Raw genomic sequence first — 13,493 nt, forward strand, 5'->3', positions numbered from 1 at the left:
CTGGGGGAGGCGAGAGAACCACCAGGACCGCCCGCCATGGACCCGTTGCTGTCATCTTCCGGTAGCCAACAGCCGCATTCATTCCACCCATTAGACGCCAAAACCGCTTCTGCTGCTGTAGTGCTGCGACACACACACACACACTCTCTCTCTCTCTCTCTCTCTCTCCCTCTAAAATATCACTGGGCATTCGCTGGGATACGGACACACGTTTTACCATCACAGGGAGGGGAAGTCGGCATTCATTGCGTGGCCCCCAACCACAGCACGTTAATGCGGGAGAACCACCGGGATAGCATACTGTGCTAAGCGGCGGAGGCATATGGCCTGTCACATGTATGCCGTAGTGATTCGGGTTTCAATCATGATCTGATAGGATTCGACGTAGCATCTTCCTTTGCTAATTCCGTGTTGAATTAATGCGATCAGAGCACATGCGCCACTGGGGATTAAATGTTGATGCCATGATCGGGTCACTCTGCAGAAAGACTTTGTTAAATGAAATATGATTCAACCTAAAATTATTCTTTAAAAATTATTTTTCTAAGGGTTTGTTGTTCCCAAACCATGGATTCAATCAAAAGGAATGCAGCACATCAGCAGGCCGGCCCACATGTTACATCAAGGCTCCACGCACGATCTGCAAAGCAAAAGATGATGTGATCAATCAGGTCAGGTCCAGCTGGGACCTAAAATGGGACCAATAAAACATATGCAGGATCCAAAACCTTGGGGTAGATATCTGATTTAAACACCTTATTATCTGCAGATCCCACACCCATACCCCAGTGCAGGATATTTGCTGCATGAATTTGTCTTCCATTAGGCTAAACCACACCAAGATTCCCTGCATCAAATTGTATCAAGCAAATATTCCCTCCGCCAACAGTAGAACTTCCTTGATCCTTCGAATGAAGAATGACATGGTCAATCCAGAAAAATCACACCAACTGAAGACTCTGTCACTCCACATTGGCATCATAATCGTTCACAAAAAGAGGTATACAAATGATCTTCAACAAGAATCAATCCACACGGAACAGAAGATTTCATTCTCCGAGGCATGCTTTATGAGAACTCAGGCTTCCAGAAAAGCCTCCTAACGAGGCATTCGGTGGAGAATTCTCGGGAAACAACATTAACTTACGAGAATACACAGCTAGAGGGACGGTCGAAATTAGATATTTGATATAATGATTATCTATGTCCGTATATTTTGATTTGTTTATATTTTACACGGCATGGAGAGGGACGGTCGAAACAGCCCTATTTTAATTGAGTTTGGTAGCCTTTTTAAACTTGTAAATAAATGTTGTGTCATGTGGACACTTGTAGAGATATTCAATCTGTAGTGGACAATTTTGACCATTTGTTGTATAACCGTTCAGAACTTGTAAAGTCTGTTTGTAATTTGCATTGGCTATGAAGTGTTTTCTGAAATGATTACTTGTGGATCCCGAGTGAGGCGCTTTCTTTAACCCGTTTTTTCTTTTTGTAGGTTTTAAGGGATCATGGGAAGTTTCGGAGAGGCTGACCTTTTGTGGACGGACACGTAAGGGTGCCACACGACTTAGGTAAAACCAGATAAGTCCGTGACTGATGGTATTAGAGCAGGACAAACACTCATAGAAACACTTGGCATGAAAAACGTGGGGGACTTAGCTGGGCTGCGTTGAGGGTAGTCAGCACGCACGACCGTTTGGGGGAAAACGAGCATGGAGATGTAGGAAAAAGAAGTCACTTGGAGGAGTGGGCATCTGAGATTGGCATTCAAAGGAATGACCCACCCTTCGCGCAAGAGGCACCACGATAACAAGCAAGCTTAGAAGAATGTGTAGCGCACAAACGTTGGGATGGTTGAGTTCGAGCTACGGCTCGATGTTGACAATGATACTTGATGGTGCTCGAGGCAAGTGAGGTGCTTGGTAAAGGATGAGACCATGCAAGGTGGAATGTGTTACTCAATGACCGAAAGAGTTGTGTAATGCTCACAGAGGTGAGGGGAATTGCTAACTCGAAAAATTTAGTACTCATGCAAGGGCTTGTATGCTGACGATGGAATGTTCGCGGCCATCCCAAGGCGACCGAAACTTGGCGTCATGGAGCATTGAAACTTTCTCTTCGGCATGAGAATGATACGTCCATAGGAGGCTGAAGTGTGCAGCGAGTTCATCATATTGCTAGGCCTTGAGTAGTGCAACGGGGGTTGTATTGATGTGGAGTCATAATTTAGCAAATGCTTTTGTACGAGGCAAAACAATGCACAGTTTGGTCAGCAAGTCGAAGTAGTCCAAGGGGATGGTGATCTCCGAAACTTTCAGAGGGAAGGAAACGAAGAGAGATGTTGCTCCAACGAGATAGATACCCAGGAAAGATAAGTCCCGGCTCTCTAGAGGGAGAATCACATGCAATGGACCGCACATATTGAGGAGGAGTACCTCAAAGGCAACAACTCCATGAAGCTCAATGGATCGAGTGAGCGACGAGGAGTCGTCGCACGATCTCGCTTGAGAAAATGTATTGCGAGATCAAGTGGGGGAGCGACCTAAGACAACACAAATGAAGACACATTTGGAGTCGATATGAAGATTAGACTCAATGGAGGGCTGACCCGTGAAATGGTGGGCACGAGAGCCACCATCAACTCAATGCAAAACGAGGAGCGGAGCAACTTGGGTGTAACTTGGTGAAGTACCTAAGCCGCATGAAGGGAGCCGACATAGAAGATGGAACATAGAGCAGAGGCATAGAGCTTTCCTTGGATAGAGGTCAAGAACATGAACTCTTGTAGAGGCAAGAGCAGGATCATGTCGTTCCATGGGTCCTTCATTCTGATGAAACGGGCTCATCCTGCATGGTGTCAAAGACGAAGAGAGCTTTGAGGCACATGCACCTTCCCTCAGAGAAGCATTTGATGGAGGAATTGAGGCGACTCAACTTACTGAGGCGAAGTTGGTTTTCGAAGGCCTTAGCACGGGGCAAGAGGATGCAAAGGTGGGTACTCTTGAAGAATATGTAGCAATGCTGCCATGAAGGAAGCGGTGCGCAGCGGAGATTGTGCTAGTGAGGGGTAAAGGCCCAGGATCCAGACAACGGTGCACCATTTTTAGCTAAGTCGGTGGACTTCGAGAGCTACTAAGCGATGGACTTTCCTAGAGCGATGCTTCATCTAGGTGTGACCCAAGAGCGGGTGGATAAAGGTCAATTGCCAAAGGAGCGAACACAATTGAAGGTGGAAGATGCCCTGTGATATGTTGGCAGAGGCCACACATTGAGGGATCACAAACCGAGTTCATCCCACAAGGATCAGAATGCAATGGAGATATCACCAAGAGGCGACATGGTGCAGCGGATCGTGGTGGAACAGTTCGTGGCAATGCGATACACACGAATATAGTCCTATGAGGGACTATATCATACGGAGGTACGATCGGGAGCTACTGGGAGCTCCACTTCGATGAATAGCACGACAACAAGAAGGCTATGGATTCAAGGAGTGAAGGTCATGATACCGCAGAGGCGGGTCTTCCGTGCTGCATCAAATTTTGCATCGGATGAAAGCCTTGGTCATCAACATATGGGGGCTGTGTACTACCGAGGGAAAAGTTCGAATGCAAGTACCAGTGAGTCCCATGGGAGGGACTTGATCATGCAGAGGTATGATTGAAGCAGTTAGAGAGTTGGACTACTTCAGAGCCCATATTCGCTTATGGGAGCCCGACAAGTCAGAGGATAAGGTCGAGTAAGCGAACATTGCTACCAAGAAAGCTAAGGAGAACATAATCGGTGTGAACCTTGTAACATGATGGTAGAGATTGCTAGTCATAGGTGCTCAGTAAGCCAATCACGTGAGTAATGATACGTGTGACTTGATACAGAATATTATTTTACTTATTATATTTTGGTATATATCACTTTATAACTATTACATATATGCATATATATATTGTGATGTCCTTGGATTTGTGCAATGGGAATCGGATCGTGATGAGATCACGAAAATGAGATCGATTCACCTTTAAACACATATCCTAAATAATCTCGATCATAGGTTTCTCGAGAGGGATATCGTGATAACCGGATAGACTGGTGTGCTGTATACCCATCCATATGATGGATGCAGCGGGTCTCATAGCTGCTCATGTAGGGACACTAGGGATACAGTACAGGTGCTCATTGGAGAATGAGTTCACTAATTGATCAGCTTACGGAATGCTGGATGGTTGATGATGCCTTATTGTCAGACAGTGATTCCGTAGTCCTAGTGGTATATCTGGTCCTTAGACTTGAGACACCAAGGATATCCTGTATGACTGCTCCACTCTTTGATACCAGACTTATAGGTTTGGCTGTCCCAGATCTAGTACAATTGGTCATTGAGAGTGGTAGTCGACCTTACGAGGGTTATTGAGTGTTGATAGAGGATCATCCACTCTCGGCGTCATAAGAGGAATATCCCATGTATTCTTGCTCAGACAAATCCCTGGCCAGGGTCATTCGGGTTGAGAGAGAAAGAGTTCTCCGGGAGAATCCGATTAGAGCGAGACTCGAGTAGAAACCGTATGGGTCTGACAACACCATGCTCGATATACGGTCTCTGGGATATTAGATGGATGAGGGACTATAGGTACACGATAATTGAGGACAGACAGGTCTAATGGATTGGATTCTCCTGTATCGTCTTGGGACTACGGCGTAGTGGCCTAGTACGTCCGTAGTCGATGAGTCAAGTGAATTATTACAGAGATAATAATTCATTGAGTTAGAAGGAGTTCTGACAGGTATGACTCACGGCCAGCTCGATATTGGGCCTAGAGGATCACACACATATGGTAGGCATTGCGATGAGTAGAGGTTTGGATATGAGATATCCGATGGAGCCCTTGTCTTATTGGATATCCAATAAGCCCCTGAATTATTGGATCCCATGAATGAGATCTAATAAGAGCCCATGAGAGATTATTGGATAGAGATCCACTAATCTAAAAGGCTTGGGTTATTGGATGCAGATCCAATACCCAATAGGCGAGGATCCATTAGGGTTGGATAGGGGACCTCTATAAATAGGAGGGATTCAGAGCCTCATAGGCTGAATGAGAATAGAAAGAAGGGGAGGCAACGATCACCAGATCCAAGTATTGTCGCTTCCACTGGCAAAGCAGACACGATACTGAAGAGTGCCGCGAGCTGAAGCAGCAAATCGAGGAGCTCGTCCGCAGAGGACACCTCAGTCGGTACGTCCGACAGAATAGGGGATCGTCGCCCCATCCAGAGGGTCCCGTTGAGCGCCACATCGACGTCATCAGTGGCGGCCCAGCGTCCGGTGGGATCAGTATGTTAGGAAGGAAGGCATACGCCTGCTTAGCTAAGGACGACACTCCCCGACGCGGCCCCGACCTTGAGGTCGCGTTCCCCCCCTAAGGCGCTGAGCGACCAGAGCACAACGATGCGCTCGTGATAATGGCTCGAATCGCCAACGCCCAGGTGAGGAGAATCATGATCGACATGGGGAGCTCAACTGACGTGCTATATCTTGACGCTTTCCAAAAACTGGGGTTAGCTAAAGAGGCCGTGGAGCCTATCTGCTCGACGCTCACAGGGTTCACCGGCGACTCGATCTCACCGTTGGGAACCGTCACCTTGCCCCTGACTCTAGGAGCACCGCCCAGATCAAAGACGGTGATGTCCACCTTCCTAGTGGTGGATCTCCCTACGGCGTACAATGCCATCCTCGGTCGCCCCACCCTCAACAAGATTAGGGCCGTAGTCTCCACCTACCACCAGACGGTGAAGTTCCCGACCCACGCAGGGACTGGGGAGGTCTGGGGGAGCCCTCGGGAGTCCAGACAGTGCTACTTGACGGCAGTTTCTCTTCACAAAAGGGCGAAGACCAATTGACCCCTGGAGGACCCAAGGGAAACGAAGCAACCTACCCCGCATCCCGAGCCGATGGCCCCCACCTGTGACATACCGTTGATAAAGGATCGGCCAGACCGAATGATTAAAGTCGGATCGGAACTCCTCGAGCAGGAGCGGGGGCAACTTGTTGGCTTCTTGCAAGAGAACGCCGACGTCTTCGCTTGGTCGCCATCTGACATGACAGGCGTCGATCCGAAGACCGCCTAACATCACTTGAACATTTCACCCGATGCTCGGCCAGTGAAGCAGAAACCGCGATCCTAAGCCTCGGACAGATAGCAGGCCGTCCGCGAAGAGTTGGAGCGACTCTTGGCAGTTGGCTTCATTGAGGAAGTCAAGTACTCGCGATGGCTGTCCAATGTAGTTCTGGTGAAGAAATCTAATGGAAGCTGGAGGATGTGTGTTGACTACACCAGTCTCAATCGTGCATGCCCAAAGGACTGCTATCCCCTCCCGAGGATCGACCAGCTGATCGACACAACCGCCGGGCATGCCCGCCTTTCGTTCATGGACGCCTTCTCCGGCTACAACCAGATCAGAATGACGCCCGAGGACCAAGAACACACGGCTTTCCTCACCGATCTAGGAGTGTATTTCTATAAAGTAATGTTGTTCGGGCTAAAGAATGCAGGCGCAACCTATCAGAGAGCCGTGAACAAGATGTTTGCCCAACAGATCAAGCGGAACTTCGAGGTCTATGTTGACGACATGATCGTGAAGAGCCGTGCGGCGGCAGATCACCTGACCGACTTGACCGAAACATTTGCCACGCTGCGGAGGTATGGTCTACGACTCAACCCGGCAAAGTGTGTTTTCGGTGTCAGCTCGGGAAAGTTCCTCGGGTTCATCGTACATGAAAGAGGAATCGACGTCAACCCGGAAAAGGTCCAGGCGATCATCGATATGCAAGCCCCCCCGGACAATCAAGGACTTGCAGCGACTGAACGGAAGGCTCGTTGCCTTATCCCGGTTCCTATCTCGATCTAGCGATCGTTGCCTCCCCTTCTTCCGGGCACTAAAGAACCCGAAGAACTTCCAATGGACGGCGCAGTGCGAAGAAGCTTTTGGCCAAGTCAAACGACACTTGGCCAACCTCCCCCACCTTGCCTCGGTCTCTTTTGGGGAAAAACTCAGAATCTACCTGGCTGCCTCTCGGCAAGCGGTCAGCTCTGTCTTGATAAAAGAAGTCTTCGGCGAGCAACTACCAGTCTACTACGTCAGCCATGTCCTAAACGGGCCAGAGGAGCGGTACCCGCCGATAGAGAGACTGGCTCTGGCGCTCATGCTAGCGGCTCAGAAGCTACGCCCCTACTTCCAAGCCCACCCGATTGAGGTAATCACCGACCAACTGCTCAGGTAGGTTTTATCTAAATTCGATGTTGCAGGTCGGCTCCTCAAGTGGTCGGTAGAACTCAGGGAGTTCGACATACGTTACGTACCGAGGACTGCCGTCAAAGCCCAATCCGTAGCCGACTTCGTCGCGAAACTTGCTCAGATCAATGACGTGGGTCTCGAGCAGTCTGAGGAAGCGTGGATCCTACACGTGGACGGCTCGGCCACCTCAAGAGGCGCGGACGCGGGCGTGGGACTATAACATCCCCCATGTTTTTTAAAATTTAGTAAAAGGTTTGTTTGTAAAAATAAGGATTATTTAATAATTATTTTATATTCAATGATATTATATTAAAAATTTATGGCTAGGGACCTAAGAGTAAATATTAGAAGTTTGATATAATTTATGAAAGATTCATATTTAAGTTAAAAATATATATATATAGTGGACATATGTCACTAGCTAACCTAAGGTTGGTGCCACTTATCTTTGCTCTAAAGATGACACATAGCCCCTTTCATGCATGCATGACACCTTGCAACTTTTGCATTAGCCAAAACCCAAATAATTAGATGAAAGGTTAAAGAAAACAAACCTGAAGAGTTGCAGCCAACGTGAGTTTGAGAAAAAGAAGAAGAAGAAGAAGAAGAAGAAGAAGAAGAAGAAGAAGAGCTTGAGGTTTTTCATCAATTTTCTCACATTTGGGATTCAAATAATTTTAAGGCAAGTGTTCTAACTTCATCCCACAATAACCTTAATCTCTATTTCCATTTTTATTCTGCAAAATTTGAAAGATTTCAACTGAGAACCAGACCTTCTTTCGTTTTGATATAAAGCTATGAATCTGTAATTTTTCGGTAATCTGACCTCTATGCAATGTTTCGGTCATAACATTTTGTAATAAACTCTAATTTAGACAAGACCTATTCTATTTGAAAGTAGACAAAAAAATCTTTATTTTGATACTAAGATCAAATGATTTGGAGTTTAAATGCCTACTAAGACTTCTGTTTAAATTAACCCTACAGATTCTATAAAATAGGGACCGAAATTTCTGACCTCTTATTGCTTAACTACTTATAACTTTATGCTGTGAACTCAGATTCATACAAAGTATTATTTATTCGAAGCTAGACTCAAAATGCTTTCTGTATATACCTGATTTGAAATTTTTGGAGTACAATTGCTAATTAAAACATCTGCTTTCATCGACCCTATGGATTCAGTAAAACAGAGCTAATATTTTCAGACCTTTCGCTACGAAATTATCTGTAACTCCCTGTTATAAATTCCAATTCTTGTTAAACTTGATTTGCCTAAAACTAGATTTACAAAGCTTTCTAATGACACCTATTTTGTATAAATTGGAGCATAATTGGTTATCCAAATAGTTCATACAATGTTCCTATCAAATTCTGCCAGAATCGAGCTTTGGTCGATTTCAGCTTTCCTTGTTTCTTCTCTTTGGAAATCGATTTCGGCAAAAACTCTTACTTCAGTTAAGCTTTACATTATTACCTTAAATTCCTGTATACTTTTGTCCTTTATTTATTTGTACATCTGCAGCTATCATCTAAAGATCATGTTTGCATCGTAATGATTCGACACATGCATCCCATTGTTCCGCATTTGCTTTCGATATGTGCCTCTTTCAGTTTCATTTCTTTGGACATTGAATTTATCTAACTTTCTTATTTCAATTGAGCTATATATGATTTCTTGAAATCCTGGTATGCTCTTGCTTTTGTTTCCTTTCAAATTTGAATACATTTGTGAAAGATTATGTTTGTATCGTATTGACTCAAAAGGTATATGTACATTTCGTTGTTCCGCATGTGCTTCCAATATATGCTAATTTCATTATTTATACTGTCCCTTTGTACTCCGGTGTTTGTGGGATAAATATGAACCTTTGCCAGAAATGGTAAAGGGAGTTATGCTTAGAGCCCGCGATACTCTGTCGGCCCCCTATGACTTCACTCAGACGTGGGTGGATGGAGCTCCCAAACGTGGGAGACTTATGTTTGTTGGTCATTCAGAAATGGATGGACCATATTATGTTATGATCCCACTTCACCTTCTATGTGTTTGATATGATATCCAAAGCTTTGGCTATGTTTCTATGCATGCTTTGGATAAGAATGAAATGAATGCATCGTCATGTGACATTTGAGCTTCTATTCATGTTTTGTTCTTTGATATATTTCCGAAATGTTATAAGTCTTTGTTATACCTTGAAAACTACCATATATCATCGATATGCTCCTTATGCCAATGATATGCTCCAATTACCTTTCCTCGATTGTATGAATAAAACGTGCTTCGAACGATACGATATTGTAATTCTACATTCAAACAAAACATGCTACTGTTTAATCTTGTATCTCTGCTTTATATTTTAATACCTTATTTGTTTTGAAAAATGTCCTCTTTGCTATGGATATGTTAGTCATTTGCTGAGCTTTATATGCTCACCCCGTTGCTATATAAATTTTTCAGGATAGCTTATCGCTCACTAAAATGTGTAAATTGGGTTGAGGCAGTGGAAGACTAGAAGATTTTGGGGCAAATATTTTGTACTTGATAGGTTGATGTTGTATAAGTTTTTTTTGGGTGTAATGAAATATCAATGACAAATCTAGATTGATGTATCTTGTAAATATTTGAAAAGTACCTCTTACGTCAGGATTTTGGAAATGTTAAGTCTAAACTGTGTACTGATATAAACATGTAGTACATGTTGGTTTTGTGATTGCATTAATTACCGCGCTTATGGATTTATGATATAGTTATGGTTTAGTTAAGTTGCTTTTGGATTTTAAGAATCATCTAGTGACATGATGTATGATTATAGACTGCATAGGTTTTATGAATTGTGGATTGTAGAGGTGAATGACTTGAATGTTTTTCTTAGTGACCTCAAATGTGTGATTAGATCCTGGATTGTTTGTTGAATTAAATATTATCAATCTTGAATTAGGTTCATACCTCCTAAATGAGAATTAAATTCGGGGGGCATGACATAGTAGTATCAGAGCATGATTTGAGGATCACTAAGATTATTATTATTATTATTATTATTATTATTATTATTTTGATATGCTAGATACACAAAAAGAATTTGGTGGTTTAGTGAATTTTATTCAGAGATTGATAAAAAAAAATTCTCTTTTGTTGTTTTTAGGAAGCAAGGATGACGAGGACATCTGATTCTCCTATTGCATCTACTGCTGATCAATTAAGTGGAATTATGAGAACTCTGGAGACTATGACACAAGTGATGCAACAACAAGTCCAACGAGGAAATAATAGAACGGGGGCATCAAACCATACTAGGTTGGGAATTGAACAGTTTAAGAAGCTTAGTCCTCCTAGTTTTAGTGGTGAGCCTGATCCAATGACAACAGAACGATGGATGATGCAGATAGAAAAAATATTTGATGTCTTAAATTGCCCTGAAGACCAAAAGGTTTCTCTTACTGCCTTTATATTGGAAGGAGAGGCCGAGCACTAGTGGAGAATGATTAAAAGGATTTCTGAAATCAAACATGAGCCAATCACATGGAAGGCATTCATAGAAAAGTTCAACGATAAATATTTTTCAGATTGTATTAGAGAGTAGAAAGAATTGGAGTTCTTGGATCTCATCTAGAGAAATTTGACAGTTGCAAAGTATGAATCCAAACTCACTGAGCTCTCTAGATTTGCCACTCATATAACTTATGATGAAATTAGAAAAGCAAAGAAATTTGAAAGGGGTCTAAGGCCAGTTATAAGAAGTCGAATATCAGCATTAAAACTCCAAGCTTATGCCGATGTGGTCGAAAGGGCTTTGATAATTGAAAGAGACTTGGAGGAAATTCAAGAAATCAGGGACAAGAAAGATAAGAAGTTTATCAGCAAAAGTAAGAGAGGGAATGAATCTGAAACAAGTTATAAGAGGGTCAAGATGTCCAGATTTGAGAAAGAAAAACCACCACAAAGGACTCATTCATGTGCTAAATGTGGATTAAATCATGAAACAAGTCAATATTTTCGGACGACTAGAGCTTGTTTTGCTTGCGGGAAATTAGATCATAAAGTAAGAGATTGCCCACTGAACAAGAAGAAAGAGCCACTGCCTCCTAAGTCAACAACCCATGTTAGAGTATATGCTATTACTGAACAAGATTCCAAAGCCTCTAAATCAGCGGTTGAAGGTATTCTTCATGTTTCTAAAAGAAATGCAAAAGTTTTGTTTGATCCTGGTTCCAACTTATCTTTTGTTTCACAACACTTTGCTTGTTACTTGGGCATTGAACCTAGACCCTTGGATTATATGTTATATGTAACTACTGCTGTTGGGGATTCTTTGACAACAAACTTGGTTTATCCATCTTGTTTGATTTCTATCGGAGAATGTGAACTTCTTGCTGATTTGATTCTCCTAGAGATCCAGGGTTTTGATATTATACTTGGCATGGATTGGCTATCTTCCTATCATGCTAGTGTTGATTGCTATACAAAAATAATTACTTTCTGCATACCAGATCAGCCTATATTTTACTTTGAGGGTATTAGGCATGATTTGCCTCCTTGCTTGATATCAGCACTTCAAGCTTATCATTTTATGCAGAAGGGTTGTTTTTGTTATATGGTGTGTGTAAAGGAGCATTCAAATAAAGAAACTCACCTAAATGAAATTACAGTGGTCAAAGAGTTCCCTGATGTATTTCCAGATGACTTGCCTGGTTTATCTCCAGATAGAGAAGGTGAATTTACTATTGATTTGGTTCTTGGGACAACCCCAATATCTAAGCCTTCTTACAGAATGGCACCACCCGAGCTAGAGGAATTGAAAAAGCAACTACAAGAACTATTAGATAAGGGTTTCATTCGACCCAGTGTTTCACCATGGGGTGCTCCGGTGCTATTAGTTAAGAAGAAGGATGGAACGTTAAGGCTTTGTATTGATTATAGATAATTGAATCAGGTGACCATCAAAAACAAGTATCCCCTACCCAGAATTGATGATTTGTTTGATCAATTGCAGGGTGCACAAGTATTCTCCAAGATTGATTTAATGTCAGGTTACTATCAGTTGAAGATCATGAAGGAGGATATTCCAAAAACAGCTTTTAGAACTCGATATGGTCACTATGAATTCTTAGTGATGCCTTTTGGTTTAACTAATGCCCCTGCAGCTTTTATGAAACTGATGAATAGGATATTTCAGTCATTCTTGGACGATTGTGTGATTGTATTCATTGATGACATATTAGTATATTCAATGAGTAATCAGGAGCATGAGGAACACTTGATAAATATATTATCCATACTAATAGAAAGAAGTTGTATGCAAAGTTCAGCAAATGTGAATTTTGGTTGAATGAAATTGCTTTCTTAGGCCATGTGATTTCAGGGAAGGGTATATCTGTTGATCCAAAGAAAGTGGAAGCTGTTGTTAAGTGGGAAGACCAACAAACGTGACAGAAGTTAGAAGCTTCTTGGGCATGGTAGGTTATTATAGGAGATTTGTGGAGGGATTTTCTCGAATCGCTCAACCTCTCACCAAACTCACTCAAAAGAATGTGAAATTTGTATGGGGTGATGATTGTGAGCAAAGTTTTCAAGAGTTAAAAAGGAGATTGACTACTGCCCCTATTCTCACTATTCCAAGTGGTGATGAGGGATTTATGGTTTACACTGATGCCTCAAGAAAGGGCCTTGGATGTGTTTTGATGCAAGAAGGGAAAGTGATTGCTTATGCTTCTAGACAACTAAAGAGTTATAAACTAAATTATCCAACTCATGATTTAAAATTGGCAGCAATTGTTTTTGCTCTAAAGATTTGGAGGCATTACTTGTATGGACGAACATTTGAAATCTTTACTGATCATAAGAGTTTAAAGTATATTTTTACTCAAAAAGAGTTAAATATGAGACAGCGGAGATGGATAGAACTTCTAAAGGATTATGATTGTACCATTCGTTATCACCCGGGTAAAGCTAATGTTGTAGCAGTTGTCCTTAGTAGAAAATCTATAAGTTTTATGGCGACTTTGGTTGCGAAGCAATGGAAGTTATTAGAAGAGAATTATGATTCGAATGTTATGAGAAAAGGGCAAGACTCAATGATATTAATGGCCTCCATCCAAGTGCAATCTGATCTCATTCAACAAATTAAAGGAGGACAACTACGAGATCGACGCTTGATCCGCTTAAAGAATGAAGTAGAAAAGGGATTGAAAGTGAATTTTCG

General features: G+C 42.6%; 1 long non-coding RNA gene across 2 annotated transcripts in view; it reads right to left on the minus strand.

The window, feature by feature from the left end:
* Positions 1-13,493, minus strand: part of LOC135610077 (uncharacterized) — a 38,331-nt gene that overhangs the window by 802 nt on the left and 24,036 nt on the right. The window contains exons 1-3 of one of the 2 annotated variants that reach the window (XR_010486024.1): positions 729-7,761; positions 567-640; positions 1-478 (exon numbers count right to left, since the gene is read on the minus strand). The exon at positions 1-478 is cut by the window's left edge and continues 802 nt beyond it. This is a non-coding gene — a long non-coding RNA (uncharacterized LOC135610077). Of the gene's footprint in view, positions 479-566; positions 641-728; positions 7,762-13,493 lie in introns of those variants that run through there. The other variant, XR_010486025.1, reaches the window with a different exon arrangement.

The sequence above is a fragment of the Musa acuminata genome, chromosome BXJ2-4 (genome assembly GCF_036884655.1).
Source record: "Musa acuminata AAA Group cultivar baxijiao chromosome BXJ2-4, Cavendish_Baxijiao_AAA, whole genome shotgun sequence".
NCBI lineage: Eukaryota > Viridiplantae > Streptophyta > Magnoliopsida > Zingiberales > Musaceae > Musa > Musa acuminata.